The sequence below is a fragment of the Chiroxiphia lanceolata genome, chromosome 2 (assembly GCF_009829145.1).
Source record: "Chiroxiphia lanceolata isolate bChiLan1 chromosome 2, bChiLan1.pri, whole genome shotgun sequence".
Lineage (NCBI taxonomy): Eukaryota > Metazoa > Chordata > Aves > Passeriformes > Pipridae > Chiroxiphia > Chiroxiphia lanceolata.
In genome coordinates, this window is record NC_045638.1 from 20,849,665 (window position 1) to 20,872,826 (window position 23,162).

The 23,162-nt window shown below is 38.9% G+C and overlaps 1 protein-coding gene across 3 annotated transcripts in view; it reads right to left on the minus strand.

Moving 5' to 3' along the window:
* Positions 1 to 23,162, minus strand: part of TBL1X (transducin beta like 1 X-linked) — a 196,067-nt gene that overhangs the window by 123,681 nt on the left and 49,224 nt on the right. For 2 of the 3 annotated variants that reach the window (XM_032679464.1, XM_032679465.1), the window contains exon 2: positions 13,316 to 13,388. The exons of the other annotated variant lie outside the window; for it this stretch is intronic. The gene's annotated coding sequence lies outside the window, so the exon portion shown is untranslated. The remainder of the gene's footprint in view (positions 1 to 13,315; positions 13,389 to 23,162) is intronic. 3 annotated transcript variants of the gene reach the window in all.

A 23,162-nucleotide genomic window follows, 5' to 3' on the forward strand; every position in this document is an offset into this window, starting at 1 on the left:
AGCATACCTGAGCTGTCGAAATCTAAGGCATCATCTCTCCTTTGCTTTTTCCAGCCAGAAGCACAATTTTGCTCTGAGTTCTCCCTTCCTGTCACCTGCCTCCCCCGACCATAGGCAGCTCCCTCCACCACCCACCGCTGCTCCCATGCTGGGCAAACAGCAGCAGCTGAAATCAGGCAACACTACAAGATATTTCTTGCCCCAATCAGTACCTGCTCCAGCTCTTGAGCACAAGAATTAAGTTTGCCCCTGCAACCTTTGCACTTCCACTTTCACACATGCTCGCTAAGGCTGTTAAATCAAAATGGTACCCAACACATCATTCCTAATGCTGCAAACTCTGTAACTGTTTCCCGAAATTACTGCATGACACCAGAGGTAACTCTGGCCAGCTCTGTAGAACCTCAGTAAGACAGGAACAAACAGAAGTAGAGCACCAGTACTTCAAACATGTGATGCCCTCATCAGCTGCCAAAACTACTGAAACATAGCCCTGTTCTACATGATTAGCTGGTGAAGAACACTTTTGTTCTGTGGCCATTTATTTTTACTGGGTAAAGTAACAAGTCTTGTTTTTCTGCCAAGTATACATGCACCAAGGCATTTTTTAGTATCTTTTATTTTGAAATGCAGGATAGCATAAGTTTAAGAGTAGAAAGTCTCCTCACTCCACTAAAATTCAAAGTATGTAAAACCACAGCTCTATTAATCATGCCATCTGTGCTAGAAATGCCTTTTTTTTTTTGCCATAAGACTATTATATCATTTGCAGGTGGTAACATCTAAAAATATATCACAGAAGATACATGTAAAACCAGACTACTCATTTTCTTGATCAAGATAGTAAGGACAAATGAACCCATGCTGATCTAGCTCATGCCTCTTGGTACTGGAGGTTTTCTCACTAGACCTGTGACCCTCAAGCTGAAACGTCATTTTCATACCATCAAACTAGATAAAATGGCTTGATCTCTTCCAGGAAGGAAGGAGTTCAGCAGCGGACTGAAGAGTCAGACAAGCACCATATGGCTAGAAGGGACAGGAAGACAAAAGTGAGGGCTGAACCACCTCTCACAGCAGCAGCAAGAGTTACGTTGGCTCAGCTGTGTTGTCTAATCAAGTATTCTAAATCAATTAAGACTGAAGCCAATTTGTACACATGAATCTTTGTATTTATAAATGAACCTAAGTATTCCACAGTAATATTCCATATGGTTTATTTCCTGTAGTACATGGACAGAAACCAAGGGCTGGCTGAGCTCATTAGCCATGAAAACATGCTATTTCATAAGGCAAGCTTTTGTCCAGCAGTACAAAAAATGAGCAGTGAATGGATGAAGCCCTTCCCACCCTATAAAACAATGGTCTCTCATGCAGGAATGTCAGTTGATGTTAGTTATCAGTAAACATGGTCTCTCAGATGTTTGGAATTGTCACCAGTTTGTAAGTAATTCTCATACATCTTCCCAGAATACTTTATATATCACAGATTTTAAAGAAAACAGAAAGCTGCTTCTTCTGCCTGTAGAGTATTTTCCTAGGTTTTTGTTTGGGCAGTGATGCTGGAGCAGAGGCAGGGTGGCTGCAGAACCCCACGGAGGTAGTTCTCCACAGATGCCACCCTCAGCTCTCCCCACAAACAGCTGAGTTGCTCATCATTCAATGGCCTGGGACAGCAATTTACAGCCATCCTAGGCAGATCAGCTCTAGCAATGGTTGGCTTTAAAAAGGTGCACAGCAAAGTAAAGCATTTCAGCAGTGACTCAGCCCTGTGTATTAACAGCCAGCCTAAGCTTATTTAAGAGCCTACTGTTGCCATGTGTCAGGGACAGAGGCTGGATCAGACTATTGAGCTAACTGGACGCTCCCCTCACATTTTTCAACATGACAACAGAGCTGCCAGTACTCTGGGAGCAGAAGCACAGGTCAAGCAGAAGGGGAAGGAGGGCAGGACAGGCCCTTCGGAGCCACTGCTTTTGAATCGGCTGGGGTCAGCTGCGAAGAGTTGGATTCCCTTGGTCCACAGGAGGAAGTGGAAGCTGAGAGGCTGATGAAGTTGTGAAGAATTGGGCCCCATGTAAGTCTTTATACCCGCCATGCAATGGAACACAAAACAGTGTTTAGAAGAATCTTGTACGCTCATGTAAAATACCTGTGTGCAGAAATGAAGAGTATCGTACCCCAGTGCATGGCTTTTGGTCATACTGGAAAGTGCAAGGAGGTGAAAAATAGAAAAAGTCCCCATAATCTGATTAGCTGTGTAATAAAGACTAAACTGGGAGATCAATGAGGGAAACTATAAGGAGGGTTTTTTTCAGCACAGTATGCTGGAGAAAAAATGGGAAATCTGGTGGAAATCTAATGGGATAAAGTAACAGATGGTAGGTAGAGACCTAAGGGACATGGAATATGTTTAAAGATGATACTGGCTAACAGTATGATTAAGAGTACATGCAATATCACAGTGCACTGCATTGAACTAAAATGTAAGTATTAAGGCCATAAACCCCTTAATATTCTAGGTTAGATTTACATACTTTTATAGACACCTTCAAGACAAATACGAAGAACGCTTACAAGAAGGATCTATATAACACAAGTATCTGGGCTACTTAGGGGAAGGCTCCTGTCCCTGTCTTGAGAAATGTGGCAAATAACTGTCTACAAATATGACACAGGACAAGCAATTAAATTAATCAGCAAAGATATAACAATAAATAATCGAGTCAATATACAGAAAAGAACAAGTACAAACCACCATCATCTGAGTGACCTGAAGTCTACCTGACAGTATATCATTCCACCAGGCCTATAAGGACTCTTGGGGAAAAAAGCAGATCAAACCCTATCCACTTTTTCAATCACAGATACACCAGCAACTTCCAGCAAAATCTTTCACATAACCCACTGTTCTTCCAGCTGGTACATGAGCAGGAGGAGGAATTGTGGTCTAAAAGATGTAAACACAAGCAGGTCAAGTCAAGATGGCCACTCATGCTCAGGCAATGCTTTCAATGTTCTTTTAGGTACCATCAAATTTGCTACAGCAGTCTCACGGAACTATGGTGGTCCCATGCCTTCCAAATATTTGCCAACAGTTAAATAATATCCATAAACAATACAGTCCAGCTGTAGAACTGCTTATTTCTCCATAAAATAAACATTACATATATAAACTCCAGATATACACAGATAGATGGATACATACATACATACAATAGAGAGAGTGTTAAATGGAGTAGATATAAACAAATTATATAAAAAGATATAAACCAATGCTGCATTATTATAACCCAGTTATTTATGTAGATTTATTTTAAAATATGTCTGATTACATTCATAGCACTGATGAAGAGAATAGTAATGTACTAAATACCATTAAACACTTAAACTAAAATTCCTCCTTGATCGTCCCTTCACAACCACTTTGACTTTACTTTGCCACCCAGGACAAGAATAACCACATGACCTGAAGGTCAGAAAATTCCTCCTCTGTTATGAGAGCAAACTAAACAATTTTCAGAAGGAGAGTCCTCTCCCATGCACAATCCTGCTTTTGGCTCTCCCACGTCCGACTGGCACTAATTTAAATTAGAGGACTGGTAGCTTTAGCACTTCAGCTGATATCAATTACCATTATATCAGGCAAAGCACTCCCTGAAGTAATTAGGAACTAAGCTGCTTATGGAAATAGTGCAAAAACCTCACTAGAAATTAAACAGAAGCTGGTACACAGCAGAGACATAACCAGCCCCCCTGTAAGAAAAAAGAGATTTAAATGGGCAGCTGCATTTTGCATCAGCAGAATTACAACCATTTCTGTGAATGGTTTTAAGGTGCATAGAGAGGTCACTGCTTGGGTCACTTCCATAGCTTGGGTTACTGCAAAGCCAACAGATAATGACTACATAAAGGAAGCAACTGGGCACTGTTTTAAGGCACTGGACTGCCTTAAAACAGCTGAGGAAAAATAGAATGATGCAGCTTCAGAGCAAGCATCATCCTCTGATTTATTCACAGCTAGCTTATGAAAACTTTCCAGTGTTTTTACAATCATAAAATCCAATAAACCAAGCCCCAAAACACAGACTTTTTCTTTTAATCCCAGTCCAGGAAAATGGTGAGAGGTAATGAGAGTGGGCCCAATTAAATATGATGCAAGGAACAAATAAGAAAAACAGTCTTTGGAAGCCTAAGTTGAAACAGTTGTCTTGCATAGCTGTGCCTCTGTCTGTTCTTGGGATGTCACCTCAATGGCCCCTGCCCAAGGGCAAAATATTTTGTTTTAAAGATGCTTAACTAGTACTTGTTATGTAGAGCAAGCTCACTCAACTGAGGAGACAGCTAAAGTCATTCAGGGCCCACCTTACACGTTCTGAAAAGGCAGATATAGATAGGCTTCCTGGCACCTTTCCATCCTACAATTTCCTACTGCTATTACACTGATGATTCAAATCTAATTTTAACAAGCAAGCAAGCTTTCTGCTGTCAGCAACCATTGTTCCAAGAGAAAAGGAAAATATTTTAAGTACAATTTCGTGCCTTTCAACATCTGCATTTTTGAATTGCTTTTGTTCCTGGAGAGGGGCACGGAAAAGGAAAATAAGGGGAGCACTTCCCAAGATAAGGAGCTAAGATATCAGTGCTGTCACTTATCATTTCCTAAACAAGCCTAATTTCCCCAAACAATACATGGGTGGCAGAAGGGTATTATTCATTTAAGGACTAATGCTTTGAAAAATCTACAAAACTTGCTACAGTAACAAAGCAAGTTTCAAAAAAACATTCCTCTAAGAACATATAAAAACAATGGGGTTTTATTTTCAAAATTACAAAAATATTTTCCACATCCTTTGGTAAAACTGAGTCGTACACAGTCACAATGTTTATTTTTTAAAATAACTAATTCTTTACAGCTAAGTTTCTGTGTAAATGTAACTTCACCACCAGCTCAGGAAGAACCTAAAACTTTCCTTGATTGTATAGTCTCTCACAAAGAGGCAGCCACTCACCATGTTTCTAAGTGTTGGCCAAAGAGATCAGAAATGTGAAAATAGTTTGAATATTCTTTTACCTATTTTTCAGATGGCCTTCAAAAGCAAAGTCAACACAGAATAACAAGCTGAGTTCATTAGTTACACAGCAAAAGAAATCATCCCATATAATGTGCACTGGCAGTGAAAAGATATTCACTGAACCTAATTAGTTCTGAAGATTATTGTAAAGGGACATAAACTTGGTTTCAATAACCAAGAATAAGACAACAATGAGCATAGAAAAGTCTTCCTCACAAGGAAGAAACAGCTCAGCTGTTCTGAGTTCCAGCACAATTAGCTATGTGGCAAGTCCTGATGTTTGTATCATATGATTTTAATAACTTATAATAGAGGATTAAATACATGTGCAGGTCTCTTAAATAAAACAAATGCTATACTGTGGTGCTGCAATATGTAAGGTGTTTCCATTACCTAGAATTCATATCACAGAGGGTTATTTATACATTGGAACAGGAAATATTTAATGGCAGTTAACACCCTAAAAGGTACAGAAAATGTTACCTGTGTAATACACTGCTATACTGTTGTCTGAATGGCAGTAGTCAAAATATGGGGGATCAAATGTTGCAGTCCTCTTAGACAAACATTGTGGAACTTGCTCAAGGTATTTATTTTGACCCCTTTGTTCAAGTCACTGGCATTTGCACTCATTCACATTCAGCAAGTTATTAATCTAAAAAAGCTAAGGAGTCATTCATTTCTTCTTTTCTCCAAACTCCATTTGCTCTTCTATAAAATTAATGCCATAAATAAAATGTTGCATTTAGACCTGTTGTGATACTGCCAGCCAATTTTGCTGCAGATAAAGGTCAAGGAAAAATTGATTAAAAACCAAAATAACATTTCTTTTCCAAACTCCCAACAGTACCAAGCATTCAAATAAACTCTCAACACCAGTCAATCCTTACTGGGTTCTTAAGTGAGCTGTGTTCATTTTAAGAGCTAACCTTTGGAGCAGAACAAATTACTGTACTACTTCAGTTTCTTGCACAGCAACTACTGTGTTGCAACTGTCCTCCAGAAACCTACGACCATCATCTGAACTAAATAATCTGAGTGTATGAATGCCTGAACCTTAACTGAAGGCCTTAATAGGCATGAATCCAACAAGAAACACACAGGTTACCTAACTGAGTGTCCTCAATAACACAAGTTTTGAAACTCAAACATGCAATTCTTGCATTAAACATAACTTTGAAACAATGAAAGAAGTCTGTATTCTAGAAATTCATCCAAGCAGGATGTAAAAATTTCAGCTAATGGACAATTCCTCGTCTCAACTTCAATAGTTTTGCCAGCTTTAAAATATCTGTGAATATTGGGGAAATAACAAACTCGGTTTCCTCTTTGAATTCTTCTGTCTTTATCTTATTTCCAATGCATCTTTTTATTTCCATAGCATCCAAACAAAAGAGCCTTCTCACATCATAAGTCTTCACATGTTTATTACTAGATGATGATCAACTCACAATTTCAATTTCCTTTTAACAAAACACATTGGATTTTGTCAGTTTTCTACCAGAAAGATTAGCTCCTGCAGAACTCCCAAACCATCTCCCTAATAAATCCAAATTCTCTGAGCTTCTGGTAGGAGTACTGCTCCTCAACACTGCACCTCCATACTAGCTATTTATCATGCATTCCATATGGATAGTAAATACAGTTTTCATTTTTTACTATTGCAATCTTACATAAAAACATCACACTGAACAGGAGACCTATGTGCAAGCTGTACAATACGGCCACAATGCACCTTCAAGATACACAAATGACAACTTGTGAAGGAGCTTCAGATGTTATGGGCTTGCACAGATCAAAACAAGAAGACATCACTTTGCTATTCCTCATCACTGTCTTTACAACTGAGTAGGGCAAACTTCTTGTAGATCTGAAGTAGGGAAATGGGAAAAATGCTGATATTTAGTTCAGAAACAGCTCAACATAGCTTTTTGCATTAGTGCATAGTGCACAGTGACTACTGCATTAACTGCTGTATTCGCTTACAAATTCAGTCAGTGTTTTAGGGACAGCACGCAGGACAGGCTTCTGCAAAAGTAGGCAAGTCCTTCAGCATGCGTAATTATCACACAGTATTACCAGAACATCTGGCTTCAAAGCACAGGAGATACTGCATCCACTGCCTTCCTCGTCACAGATGTTCACACAAACCAATAGGCTGGTTTGGACTGATGCTGAACATTGACTAGATAGATTAGAAGTTACAGAGACAAGAGGGACTTGGATTTAATGCAATAAAAGGAAACACAGAAATATAAATGGAAAGCAACAGAGATATTACCTGGGAAAATGCAAGATATAACAAGTTGGTTATGAAAAAATCAGTAATAGGGAAGGTAGAGAAGGACGGGAGATAGTGCACTGAGACATAAATGAAGTAGGAGATGATATGGGCAGTCAAGCCATGGAGTAGAATTTAAAAAAGAAAAGCATCAGAAATCATGCTAACAGCAAAAAACATATTCTCTATAAATTTAGGAGGAACTGGACTCCTGAATCTCTTGGTTAAATGAAGAGTAAATATGTAACGAACTGAAATTTGAGTAAAGACTGAGAGATGGATTTTGTACAGGTGAAAAATGGTAAGGTGGAGCAAAGAGAAAGTGGGGTATTAGTTCACAAATATCTAAAGGAGGAATCTGCATAGCAGAAAAAGGAACATATTTTCTGTCAGCTATAGAAACTCAAGAAGGAGTACATGGAAAGTGAGGGTTTTTTTGGTGGTTTGTTTTTGTTAGGTTTTTTACATGGAAAATATTGAGTGACTAGCAGGAAAGGCTTTTTGGAGGGGAACGACTGTTGGCCTGTAAAAAAACTGCCAGAGGGAATACTGCAAAGCTACTGCTGGGCAAAATAACAGAAAATGCACTGACAGGAACAGTCCTGTATAAGCAAGGAATACGCTGGATAATGTAAAAGACCATCTCCCAGTCTGCTTATCTGTACACCATGCATACAACTAAGATATATTACCTGAAAATTTGTGCTCCCTTTTTAATATAACACTAATGTACTTTATTACTGATTTTAACAGGCTTTAATAGGAGGAAGCATATATTCAATTATTTTATTACATGCTTTGAATATAAATGGTGAGCATCTGCACTCTAGTTTATTCCTTTCATCCTTGCACTCTCATAAAAAAAGCACTGGCACATTTTAGAATTCAGAGCAGCCCAACCTCTTTCTTGGCTGGTTTGCTGGGATCTATATATCCAATCTAATTATTTTGATTCCCATTTCCAACCCTATCAGTGGTGCAGTGGTGCAAGAAATCAAAATGCCAGTCTCCTGAATGTGTTAGAACCTAAAAGCTAACAGCTACTCATTTGCAGAGGCATCACTGCATGGCCCAAAGCCCCCGTCACCATGCAATTTACGTTCAGTGTTCTGGATGTGACTCGAGAGGGGTTTCCCAGAGTACCAATACTGAGCATTTCATATCACATTTCAGATATGCTACAGGTTGTTGCATCAGCTTATTTTGTCACAGCAAAACTGACTAACAAAAAACCCCCAGCAACGCTTCAGTTCAAATTTTGTCTCTTTTTGAAGACTTAAGTCCTTCTTTGTTATTTTTCCCTTTGTTTTCTTAAAAGGGAAAAATAGGATCATACAAGCTAATATTCCCTTAAGTGATCAGAAGAGAAAGTCAGCAATAATCCTACCAAAACACCTAATACCCTCTCAAATCAGGGTGATCCCATGTTGCTCAGTAGCTGAATTCCCCTGTGGGTCCTTTCCTATATGCTTTCCCCCTCTTGAATTACAGTCTTACTTAGATTACTAACGCCTCAGCGCCACCAAAAATATTTCCATTCGTTTCCCCAGCTTTTACAAACATGATAACATGATTTGTGTTTAAATATAAGCGTCACCGTTTTACTTTTTATTATGAATATCATATGTTTGGCAAGCTGTCTGACCTTCCTTATGATGATGAATGCTGCAGCAAACAATTTGCTGTATCTTTAAAGAAATGGCCAATTCAATTACATTATGCCAGAAGCTTTCAAATCCCTCTCTGCCAAATGTCTTTGCTATATCCTGCCACAGACAGCCCATTTGTATTCCAGCACAGTAGGACACTTGTTTTGTTGAAGCACACAGTTCTAGTTAGGTACTATCAACAGAGCAGTATTTCAGTTCTGCAGCTCTATGTTCCTTCCCACCCCCTCAACCCTCGGTTATCAGGATTTTCAATTTTACTGACCAAACGTGTATGCATTACTAATTACGTGCATGAAATGCAGTAGTTATCGACTGCTACAACAAAATACATTAGTGACCAATTACAGGAGTTCTTGGCAGCAATGGTTATCATTTTAGTGGATTTAATCATTGCACTTAGAGTGAAGCTTGAGATTCCCTTTGAGATTACACCACTAATTGCTTCTGTTTTGCCAGTTACTGCATGAGTTGGTTTGCAAAAAGGATCACTAAAGATGCTTTCTAAATATGGGAAGCAGCAAACAGATGAAGCCTCCTGTAATGAGTGTCCCCCCCCATAAAACCACAGTGTCAATTTATTCACACTGCAGTGCCCATCTCCGATACATATCCCCCTTGCCACCCCCTCTTTCCTTCTCACTTCTTGTTATTTGGGCAGACAACAGCAATACAGCTGCACTGCTGTTCATGTGAATTGTGTGACACACTATCATTTATTTATATAGATAGTGACAATATTACACTGTGAAAATAAAAAAAATGTTTTCCCCTCTCTTCGGTGTTTGCAGAGAGGACACTACTTGTTATTCTTATTATGACAGAATGTTTGAATGGTCTTAGACCTTAAAAAAAAAAAAAAAAGGAAAAAACCCCAACCTAGGCAAAGTACATGATTTATTACATGCACAATACCACCGTAATAGGCTTCCACTCTCCAGGAATCCCTAAAAACAAACACTCCCCCTCCAAAGGAATTTGTAATATATTGTTCTTTAAAAGCCCACATCTACCTCCAGATCGTCAGCAGTGATGAATTATATGGTTTACGGCCCCATAAAGCAGAAGTGTCTATGTGTTTTAATGCTGAGGCCAACCACAGGACTTTGGTACCTTTCAAATGTAGTGATATACAACTTTCCAAACATCAATGAAAGGGTGTGACACTTGACTTCAGGCAAAACAGAGAGATATAATTTCATCAATATTTTAGGTCTGATCAAAATAAGTAGTCTTTCAAAGGCAGAAAGCATGAGGGAGGGTTGCAACTACAGTTCTGTTAGCTGCCTGAGAATAAGCTATTTTAATAAATAAAATTGTTTAAATAAATTTGTTTGGCTCCTTTTCATTAAAAATTTCAGCTACTGAAGCTTTCCATTACTCAAACACCACTTTGTGAATAACAAAGAAACCCTCTCAAAAATATAAAAAAACCCCCAATAATCCTCAAAAATTTTTTTTCATGAGATTAAAAAACCTACTATATTTATTTTAACATCAACTCTTTTAAGATTTCAGTAGATGCTAGGCTGATACAGCTTTAATTAGAAACTTAATTGATCTCTGTGAGAGAGATACTGTAGAGAATTTTAAATCCCCAGAGATTTCCAGACTATGAACAGCAGAGCATATGACATCTTTAAAAACTGTCAGAAACCATACACTGCAATTTACAATTAACTGCTAAAAGAAGCTGAAGAGCTTCATCCTACAGTATCAACAGGCTCCAGCAACAGTATCAGTTGGCTTCACTTCAGCCTCTAAATTCAGGATGGACTAATACCTACCAATCCCTGAAAAAGAGCACAATGCAGCACACAGAGGGCTGCAGCACAGATATGTTTATCTTGCTTCAAACCCAGATGCAGATTTGCACAAACCCGTTGATCTTTCCAGAACACCAGGCACAAGAACTGCTACGCACAGGATGCTCTCAAAACCAAGGCAAGTTCATTTTCATGCTTAACTGAGAAAATCTTGCCCCAAGGCACTCAATTTCAAGTCTGAATGAGAAAATCCGTAGGTGATGCAGTAACTACAGTAACTGGCAAAAAATAAACTGGATAAAACACCTAAATTAGAGATCAATCCTACATTCATAAAGGAACAGACTACACAATTCAATTGGATTATCCCCATCTCTTAGTTCAGTAATTCTTGACTTCTGCTTTATTAAACAACAATTAAGGACAATTTTCAAGTAAAAAGCAACATAACACTGACATGATATCTCTGTCAATGCAGAAGTCACTACAGATCCTCAAAGCCAGCAGATGACTGCCTTTCTTTTGTATGGCCAAGTTCCTGTCCCATGTACGCAAGCACAAAATCTAAACTATAATTTCAGAAACATTACCATTGCACCTGGAATTTCTAGTGCTGCCTTTCAAACAAGGAAACGGGAACAAAAGAGAAGAAAAATATTCCAAAAGAGAAAATATTCCCAAAATGAACAGCTGAGCTTATGAAGCACCCAAAATACAAAAGGTCAGAAAATACCTGCCTTTCATCACTGTCAAAAGCAATAGACTAAAATATGCAGAGTAGGACTGATAACACAGGAAATAAATGAAAACATTTGCTGCATGTTAGTAGAGAAGTTAAAAGAAACAAGGCAAACCCCTCTCTCAAAGGTCCTGCTGGATTTAAAACAGAGCTGTCGAGTCAATTGTGATTTCAAAATATGCCATTATTATTTAAGAACACTGAACTTCTTTTCTTTAATAAACCTTACACGTAGTAGTTCGCTATTCCAGAGGCTAATTCCTAAAACCATACAAAATGAGTGCAAGACAAGGAACTAGAATTTCAGTGAGAACTACTAATGCACAGGAAGGCAACCAATTACTTATAATAGAGTCTCAGGTATTATTTGTGATTCAGTACCTAATTTACAAATCAAAGAATGATAATGCTAAATGCTGCTATGGTGCATTTCTAAATGAATTTGAAGTCTTATGCATGTATAGCTCACAAAGCCTGGCATATTTTTAACTTGTATATTTAACTCTCTTTAATATCAAAAGCAACAAGAGACCTTTTTGTGTACTACTCTACTGCAAAGATAAATACAGTAAATACTCTAGCAAAATGAAATATATTTTTTAGGTAGACATATCAATTTCTAAGTTCACGTATTCCGTACAAGAATATAATTATTATAATTATTATATTATTAAACCACAGCACATTTGGAATAAACAGCATTGGTAACAAGTTTAGACCAGATTAAATTGAGAGACTCTCAACTGGTAAGTATTGTTTGTAAAATTTAATGCAGATACCAATAAGGATATTCAACTTACTGAAGCCTTCCAAAACCAAAGATAATTCTTTTAGTGTGATAAATGCCAGCAGGAAGAAAGGCTCCAGCTCTAGCGATTGTTTCAGAAAACTCAATTAACTTGTCCATTTTTAAAAATACGTTACCAGTAGAAAGAAGTTTCATGCCATACAATATTTATCTACTCATTAATATTACATGTATGCCCTATATGAATATGTATGACTAAATAAATACATTAAATAATAAGTAATACATCAAAGTACCTTTTTGACATGTAAAATTATTTTTTGTAAACAGAATAATCGTTGGATTGCCAGGAAAAAAACCTAGGTGGATAACTGGAAAATATTTTTTCTGTCATTTCAGAAAATTTTGTAGGCTGAGTTTGGAACTGGAGTCTTTCAGATCCCTAGGAATGTCTGCCATGTGCCATGTCCAACTGATGAAGAAAAGCTGTCCCTATCCTATTTTAGTGGGAGCAAACTCAACCCAGGTAATAGTTTCTGTCTCAAAAAAACAAACCATGGAATGAGCATTCAGCCTTTGCAAGACAACTGTATTAGGCTACCACGAGGTCACTCTCAGCCTTCACCCTCTGATGACCTCATACTTAACCTGGCCCATTCCCAGGACTTCAGTTCTGCTGAGTCGCCGTGCCTTACTATTGATTACAAACCAGCAAGATCAAGTTTAATCTTATGAAACTCAGGAATTAGCCTATAGATAAAAAACTAAAAAGGCAAACCACCAAAATACCAAGAAATCCTGCTTATAATCTGTGTTTCACTTTATGGAGGCTTTAAGGGCAAGAATAAAAGGAAAACCTACTGCAAAGCACTAGAGGCTCTATACAACATTCCCTCCCTGTAGCTAGTCCTAGTTCTTCCAGTCTCAATTCAAAAGCCAAAGTATTGTCTCAAATTATAGATTAGGTATGGAGATGCTGAAGAATATTTAACGGTTCTAACACTTTGTAAAGCTGATTTTCAGCTAAGCATTCACTTACTCAGGTGTAAGAACAGTCAGGCTCCCCAGTTTCCCCCAGATTTTCCCTTCAGGCCAGTTTTATCCTTAGGTACCTGTGTACAGTAAAAAACAAAGAAAAAATTAATCTGCATAACTTCTTATTAGTTCATCTCTTGATTATATCAAATTTTATGGCCCCAATTTAAAAATTCAGATATCCAGCTTTTCTAACAGGATTATTCCCCATCAATTTGCTTAACCAGAAGCAAACTCAAAGCTTTTTTCTCCCATGTAAAAAGACTGGGTTTTATTTGGCCAGTTCTATATATATTTTTTTTAGACTCAGCACGACCTTAAATGAAATGTAAATTCAACCCAGTAGTAGGTGGGATTGCATGATTTAAGTATATTTCATCACTTGTTTTTAGGAGTACAAACAGAGAGCACACAGTTAAGCCTTTGTCAGCCACAGATTTAAGATACCTCAAAAATGTTAACACGTGACAGGAAAATCCTACATATTCAATTAACACTTTAAAACTCGAAAGAAGGTTCATGTACAGGTGTACTGTCACTTAGTTAAGTAGGAGCTTAAAAAATAAAGTTATTCTACTTTCTTCTGGCAGTAGTATGAATTAAAGAAACATTTTCAAAATGTGCTATTTGACCATTTGGAATCAATTTTTGCAGACATATGGAGCTCCAATTAAACAAGTGTGGCTTTGCTGACACAAAAGTCCACCTGCATGTCTTCAAATCTTCCAGAATTAGACCATCTAATTTAGAGCACTCCATCTAACAATAACAGAGTAGAAAAGCAATGCATTTGATATGACAACCACTGAAACTAGTCTCTTTAAATAGTAATTGCAGCCTTACTTTTGACCATGGTCAGAATATAATCAGATAAAATGGAATTAGTTCCCCTAAAATACAGCCGTAATTACATCAGATTAAAAGAAAATTATTTTTCATCTTTTCCATCATGCAAGTATATATAATTGGAAAATAAACCAAGGTACAATCTTTCAAAGAAGATATTACCAGAAGTCAAGGGAAATTAAAAAACCTGACTGTAACCATACTTCCTAGTTTTTATGTTTTCTTTGCACATTGTGCATCCAGATTTTCCCAGGAAAAATGTATGGAAAGCATGCCATTTAAAGAAACAGAAGTCATCAAGCTATATACAAACATCAACATTCTCAACAACCCTAAAATCTTAATATAGGACAGATGTCCAATGAGGTGGAAACTAACACATTTTTAAAGTAAGCACTTCAGAAGTTCTTTTTTTGGTTTTAATTTTTTTTAAAGATTTGGAGTCAATTGGGCCCCCTTGTTCAAATGTAGTCTGACTGGCTTTTTACTAGGTGATGACGTGAATTTTTTTTTTTTTTACAGGACCTGATTCAGTGAATACAGTAGCTAGAAGAGAGTACTGGAAATCTACACACTGACTGCATTACACGTGGTCACAGCACGGCTCTGTATGTTACCTGCCCCAGGTCATTCTGTGCTGTTCCAGAAGAGCACTCTGAGCACAGAAACGCCAGTTTCCAGACAGAGCTCCTCTCTGGTGCTGTCAGGATAACAACAGATTGCATTACAGCCCCCTGCAAGGTAGGTTATATGATCCCCATAGACAAGACTGAAACTTTTGAATCAGAAGCATTACAAACTTCAGTGTTCAACCAGATTCCTAAAGTTCATTTATCAGACTACTTAGCCTCAAACTAATTTCCTGGGGAAGCTGTACTCATCTGGCTGCCTATTAAGGTGACGCACATCTTTCCTGGCTTGTTGTGCACTGCCCCTGTCTTCTACAACAAATAAAAGCAAGTTTTCAAAGACCTGTCTACTTTGCTGCAGTCTTCATACACCTCTGTTCCACTTAAAAAGACCATGCAAATCTGCAATCATATAATTTAAAACTATATCATAATGCATATGTCCAAGGGAGCCCAGTTAACATATTTTAGAAAATCTTAATTCTTCACCATCCCAGCTTTGCAGCACTTGTTCTTTGCAACTCTTAACAACTTTACTCAAGGCAACTTTCTGAGCTTGGTTTAACTTCCAGCTCTTTTAAAATGGTAACTATTCAAAAGGAGAAGCTCCACCTTGTTCAATGCAGACACTTAAGTCTCCCTCAAAACTCTCTCATCCAAGCTCTATCACTGCCAATCCTGTGGACATGTGCCACCACCCCCATCACACTCTTTGTCATCAGGCTCAGTTTCCTAGTTGTGATCCCAGTCCTGCCCCTCTGCCTCTTTTCAGCAACTGCTTCATTCTCATCAACTTCATTATACAATATATTGCTCCTTCCCCACAACCAGAATCCCATTTCCCATTAGCTTCCAGCTCTCCTATACTAGCTTTCCTTTTAATCTCAACATCTTCTCTCAGCTTTCTGTACCCTTCACAGCTCTGTTAGCTCTTCCTCACCGCTTTTCACCTCCCAATGTTTTTCCCATTGCTTTACTCTCCCACTCACTTCTCATGCTTGCCTCTTGCCCTGGCAGTTTTCAGATTTCTTCTCAACAACCAACTCCATATCTTTTCCTGGTTCCTACACTGTCTGTGATTAGCGTGCCATAGCCATTTGTGCTGAACTCACTTCCAAGGATGGGTGTTAAAGAGATCTGTACAAGGGCTAATGAGCAGGAACGCTTAATGTCAAGATCCCAAAAGAACTGGGGCAGGAGAGAAGCTAAACCAGCAGTGCTGTCTGAGCAGACACAGAATTTCAGGCACTTAAATCCCTCACTACAGACACCTACACATTTAGATGTCAATGCAGCTGTAATGAAGGCTTTTTGAACTGTAGGTACTTCAGTTTTGATGGTAGATTAACACCATTCAGCCTTTTAAATTAAAAAAAAAGTAAAATCATTCTATCATTCTACAAAGGATCCAAATAAAGTTACTTAGAGTCTAAATCTCAATCTAAACTCAATCTACATTTCAGTTAACAAGGTGTTCCTTACACTTCTTCAAACCGTTCTTTCTGAAGACAAAACAGTCCTTGATTCAGTCAAATATATTAGGCACTGTGGGGGAGGGAGGAATGGGTTTTAATTAAGAACAGAGTTCTCTTGGCACTGTTTACCAAGAAGAAGTGTTCTTATTTTTACTGTACTGGAAGAAAGTAGATTATAGCATACCTTCACCTATTTCTCCCAAAAAGAACGAACTAAACAAAAATATCTCCCTATCCTGTCTCAAACATGCCTGTCATTTGTGTGGGGAGGCTAAGAGGGTTAAGGCTGAATTTAAGATGATTTTATACAATCACAGAATCATAGAATACCAGGTTGAAAGGGTCCTCAAGGATCATCTGGTTCAACCTTCCATGGCAAAAGCACCATCTAGGCAAGATGGCCCAGCATCCTCTTCAGCCAAATCTGTAAAGTGTCTAGTGCTAGGCAATCCACCACTCCCTGGGGAGGCTATTCCAATTGCTGATTGTTCTGAATGTGAAAAAGTTTTCTCTTGTGTCCAACTGGAATCTCCCCAGGAGTAACTTGCACCCTTCATCTTTTCCATGGGACTCTTTGTAAAAAGGGAGTCTCCATCATCTTTGTAGACACCCTTCAAGTACCGGAACATGGTCATAAGGTGTCCCCATAGCCTTCTTTTCCCAAGGCTGAACAAGCCCAGTTCTCTCAGCTTTTCCTTACATGACAGGCTTCCCAGTCCTTTGATCATCTTTGTGACCCTTCTCTAGACCCTCTCCACCACATCTTTTTTGCAAAGCAGGGACCAAAGCTGAACACACCATTCTAGGTGTGGCCTGGCAAGCACTGAGTAGAGTGGAATAATGACTTTTTTATCTCTGCTGGTGATTCTCTTATTGATGCAGCCCAGCATCCTGTTGGCTTTCCTTGCCACAGCAGCACACTGTTCACTCATATTGAGCTTACTGTCCACCAGAAGACCCATGTCCCTTTCCACAGATCTGCTCCCCTGGTGGATAGATACCAGCCTGTGCTGCAGTCCTGGATTATGGATAGATCTCTCCTATGCTGCTACTGTATTGCTGCTACTGTGTCCATTTAGTAACAGCATAATTTACTTAATGAGTACAGATGAATGATTCCGTGATAGAAGCTGTCTGCTAGAGAGGAATTTCTATTACATCTTGATTCTTGCCATATTGAAACAAAAAAGAAAAAATAACTCTCTGATTTAACTGAAAAAGGTCAATAAAATACTTTTTATATTAAAATAATGAATTATCAAAAATATTTAGGTACACTACAAGGATGTAACCTTTCAACAGCCTTTTTGTGTGGCCGACATAAAAGTTAAGTATAAATGCAGTATTATTAATGAACACAGTATTTACAAATAAATCACTCATTCCTCTGCTGAGCCACACTGTGTTAAGTACATTTTAATGCTGCAGGTGGCATCTAATTATCTTTATTTGATCCCAAATGCAACAGGGAAATAAAAATGTTCAAAATACTTAGATCTTGCTGATAAGTACTCAGCATGGAAAGGTATGTGCCAGGATAATGTAAGATGCTATTTATTCTTATTTCTTCTGAAGAGGTTCAAACAGTCACAAGAATATACTTAATTCTGTACAACTGCTTGTTCTTCCACTTCGTACACTGTCTTGCTAGTGTCCAAGGCAGAAGCAGATTCAGTTATCCTGGCTCCCATCCCCAGCATGGCCTGACCCTCCAAATCCACTATTGTCACATCCCATGTAGGAAGGAGGACTGTCAATATGAATTATGCTCTTGGAACTAGGCTTCAGGACATAACTCATGCAATGACTGCAACTCATACACAAGCCAATCATCACAGGTGATCGGAGGCATTTCTCAAAAGCTGGCATTCTGAGTCTCCTATTAATCCCTATATTCACATATTTGCTACTTAGGGTAACAAGAAATTAGTAACACAACTATTAGTAGTAGATTGATCCTGAATTAAAAAAAACCCACAAAACCCACACACATACAACCCCTCCCCCCCAAAAATACAACAACAAAAAACTCTTAAAAAGAATGTCAGTATTTGCCTCCACTCACTTTAGAAAAACTTTCTGCTTTGTTTATTTTCTCTTCCTGCCCACAGGTTCCTGGCATCCCTTGTATTGCAATGTTTATGTTCTAGTTTCCATCACCAGTGACATGAAAAAGACACTTCATTTACCCACACATATGTCCTTGCCAGAAAAGTCAAGAAAATCATTTACAACTGAAGGTCCATCATTTTCCGCCACAAATCACACATATAAGATAAGAATTGCCCCCTTCCCCACCTGGTCACATTAACACGTGCCTGTGCCTCCCAAAACCTGCAAGACAGAAGGAAAGTAATGATTCCTACCATCTAATGGTTTCCTGGCATGGAAAATTTACCAGTTAATAACGACAGAATCATACACTGAACTAGTTTAAATATTCCATGTAAGGGTCTGGAGGGGGAGGGTTTGGCAATAAAAAGGTTTTTTGCCTAACAACCTTCATCCAAAAGAAGCCCAGCTCACCTCAAAATATCTCTCCTAGAGTAAGAAGATTTTAGGATCACCACTATAGCTGTTATCGTCTGTCTGATGCCAGTTAACTTGCTCACACAGAAAAGTCCTAGAACTTTCCAGCAAACAAGTGACCTGGGATTATACTTTATACAGCCTAAAGCCAATATAGTTAACATTTCTTTGATCCTTGAGTTTCATGCTTCAGAGAGCTGAAGGAGAGAAGAGGTGCCGGTACTTTCAGGAACCATTAATTACAGGATCTCATCATGAAGGGCATTGCTAGAAAGTAGTAGAGATAATCCAATGGTTTAAATATAAACAGTGCAGTTGGTGTCACACAGTTGTTCATGAAAGACAAGGTTTCAGTGCATTTTTTCCCCCAGACTGATGATCTATAAGGTGTTAAACAGGAAAGAAATTTACCACAGTATAAGCCCCTTCCATTAAAATGTATTTCCTAACATATTTGATCTCAAAGTAATTTATAAATCAGATTCATTTTAAGAGTCTAATATAATATAAATGTTATGGCCAAAATTTTCAAAAGACTGGCTATTACATTTAGTCAGCAAATACACTCTTCTGAACTCAATTAATTTTTGAAACAGAATTCATCCTGAATGGGAGGTACCATCTTTTTATGGTAAAAACCAAAAGTGACATTGAACTGGCCTCAATTATAACGTTAATGAGCTTCTCAAAATTATTTGTCTCCTTTTCAAATAATATGTATAAAAGCACACAAGTTACTGGTGGAAGCAGGAACAATATCTTATTTAACTAGTTTATTTTCTTAGGAATTCTCAGCTGCTTAACAATGTATTTTACAAATATTCAGGTTTACATTATAGCCATCCTCTGAATAATTTTTTTATTATTTTTTATTACGACAATAAGACACCTAAAGCCTAGAGCCCTTTTCACAGACAGCTGAGTGTTTGGTGGTACAATATAGCCTGACCTATCAAGCTCAGTAAATTATAATTTACTTTATAATCTGACCCTCCAATGAAACACTGAAAAGAAACTTTTCCCTTTAAATCCTGTCCTGAACAAAATCTAGAAATCAGTAGCCCCCATCCTTTATCAGCTGCTTTTTCATTTACTAATTTAAGAACAACACTTCCTCCTGTGGCACACTTACCAGGAAACAGCCATGTCATGAATGTATTATAAACACTACACTCCTCTCAAGCTGCACAGCTTTCTGCAAAAACAAGACAAACTAATGGAAGCACTGCTCTTTACCATCCTCTACTTCCTGCCCACATTCTGGTTACTTAATTCAATACCAAAGTTAGAGCCTATGAAAGAATTTCACATCTCATTTTCCTTCTGTAGTTCCCCCTCCTCAATCTGAGGTCTTGGCTGAATTCCCAGCAAATCTACTTTCTCACAGAAATGCCAAAAATGCAAAGGCAAGTGATAACCCATCTACAAGACGTCACTTACTGAGAACAATTCTTCTGGGGTACAGGAGGTGACAAATACATATATTCTCCAGACAACATGACCAAGAAACTTGTCTGCACCAAACAGTAAAGTCTGAGCAGCAGAAATAATGCAACACCTCCTCTGGACCCCCAACAGGCAATTCAGTGTGTGCGTCAGCACAGTTCAGAGACACAGGATGGTCCTTTCAGGACTGATGTGCAACTGCAGGCAACCACACGATGAATGTTCAGTTCTGAAGTTTCCATTGCATATCTGCTCCATGTGCCCTAAACCCCAAAAAAGCTTCTCAATACCCTACAAAAGGCAAAATAGCTATAGAAAAAGCTGTAATTATAGAATACAGCTTGAGGGCACTGGTTATATTCTATGTCTTTGCAATAGTTGCATATGTTTTTAATAATTGCTAAGTAACAACTTCTACATGATCACAGGAAGTGGGCCATGCTTCACACAACAAAAAAGGGATAAAAATATCTATATTATGTTTAATTTCCCGAGGGGGACTCATTCATTCCTGATCCCAGATCTAGTAATTGGTTCCATGGCGAATGCGAGAAGATGGGGGCTAGAACAGGGAACAAGTAAAATAAGTTGTTAGTAAAATGGTTTGGAAGAAGAGCAGAAAAAACATGCTTCTTATCCACTAGCAGCCACTGGAAATGCTGAAGTATGTTGTTAGTGCCAAACAAATACAATGAAAACAAGCAGTTTCAGTCTCCCTTCCGACCCCTTGGAGACCTCAATACTTCAAACCTAAAGACTTGTCTCATAACTTAACTTTCTATTGTCATTCCAGAATGAAATCTCCTGTGCAGCTTACTAAACTTGGGCTTAAAACTGTTCAGGTTCTTTGCCCCACTGCTCTGTTCAGAAGAAATGGTGGGGGAAGGTCTTGTAATTTCTTGTCTAAGTTCATTCAGGACCAATTGATAATACTAATACCAAAAAAAATTGAATATACTTCAGCTGAAAGAGGTCTTGGTTGCTGACGTTTACTCATAAATATTTTACAAAGAATAACTTCATCCTGTCAGAGCCCTGAGATGGAGGACCATGACTGCGAGAATGATCAACTCCCAGTAGACCCGAAAATTGTGCGGGATCTGATGCTCCAGCTGGATCCCTACGAATCTATGGGGCCTGATGGGATTCATCCCAGAATCCTCAAAGAGCTGGCTGATTTCATCTCAAAACCTCTCTTGATGATTTTTGAGTGGTCTTGGGAATCTGAAAAGGTCCCAGTTGACTGGAACCTGGCAAACATTTACCTGATTTTCAAGAAGGGTAAGAAGGAGAACCTGGAAAGTACAGGCCTGTCAGTCTCACTTCAGTGCCTGGTAAAAGCATGGAAAAGATTTTTCTGGGATATATTAAAAAAATGACCTGAAACACAACAGAGTCATCAGTCATAGCCAGCACGGCTTCATGAGAGGAAAGTCCTGCTTATCAAACTTGATTTCCTTTTATGACAAGGTAACCCACCTAGGTGATCAAGGGAAGCCAGCTGATGTAATCTTCTTGGATTTCAGTAATGTTTTTGATGCCGTCTCTCACAGGATCCTTCTGGACAAAATGTCCAGCACGTAGCTGAATAAACACATCATGTGGTGGGTGAGCAATTGGCTCACGGGTCGAGCACAGAGGTAACAGTGAATGGGGGAACATCGGACTGGTGACCTGTCACTAGTGGGGTTCCATATGGCTCCATCTTAGGCCCTGTGCTCTTCAACATCTTCAAAAATTACTTGGACAAAGGACTTTAAGGGATACTGAGCAAGTCTGCAGATGACACAAAACTGTGAGGAGCTGTTGACTCCCTCAAAGGCAGGGAGGCCCTGCAGAGAGACCTTGACAAACTACAGGACTGGGCAATAACCAACCACATGAAGTTCAACAAGGGAAAGTGCTGGATTCTGCACCTGGGATGGGGTATCCCTGGAGGTCTGTACAGACCGGGGAATGAGATGCTGGAAAGCAGTGCCATGGAAAGGGACCAAGGGGTCCTGGTCAATGGCAGGTTGAATATGAGTCAGCAGTGCCCTGGCAGCCAGGAGGGCCAAACGTGTCCGGGGGGGCATCAGGCAAAGCATCGCCAGCCAGTCAAGGGAAGGGATTGTCCCACTCTGCTCTTCACTGGGGCAGCCTCACCTTGAATACTGTGTGCACCACTATATACAGAAAGATATTAATCTATTAAAAAGTGTCCAAAGGAGGACAAGGAAGATGGTGAAGGGTCTTGAGGGGAATGAGGGGTATGAGGAGCAGCTGAGGTCACTTGGTGTGTTCAGCCTGGAGGAGGCTGAACAGTCTACTCATCACAGTCTACAACTTCCTTGTGAGAGGAAGAGGAGGGGCGGGCACTGATCTCTTCTCTGTGGTGACCAGTGATAGGACCCAAGGGAATGGCCTGAAGTTGTGTGAGGGGAGGTTTAGGTTGGATATTAGAGAAACGTTCTTCACCCAGAGGATGCTTAGGCAGTGGAACAGGCTCCCCAGGGAAGTGGTCACAGGACCAAGCCTGATAAGAGTTCAAGAAGCAATGCTCCCAATCACATGGTGTGATTCTTGGGGATGGTCCTGTGCAGGGCTAAGAGCTGGACTTGATCCTTGTGCGTCTCTTCCAATCAGCAGATTCAGTGATTCTGTGATTCTCAACCTTCACTTGACTAAGCTAAACAATAAAAGCTTTCTAATTTGCTCTTTGAAAGATAAATACTCCCTAATTCTGATCAGCCTAGTAATATGTCTTTGCACCTGTTCCAATTTAAGTCCATCTTTCTGTTCACTGCAAAGGAAGAGCATTGGACACAATATTCCAAATGAGATCTCAGGAAGGCTTCATGAAATTGCTATTAGCATTTCTCCTTCTCTCTACAAAAATATTATATCTAATGTATCACAGAAGCACATTAGACTTTTTCACAGCTGC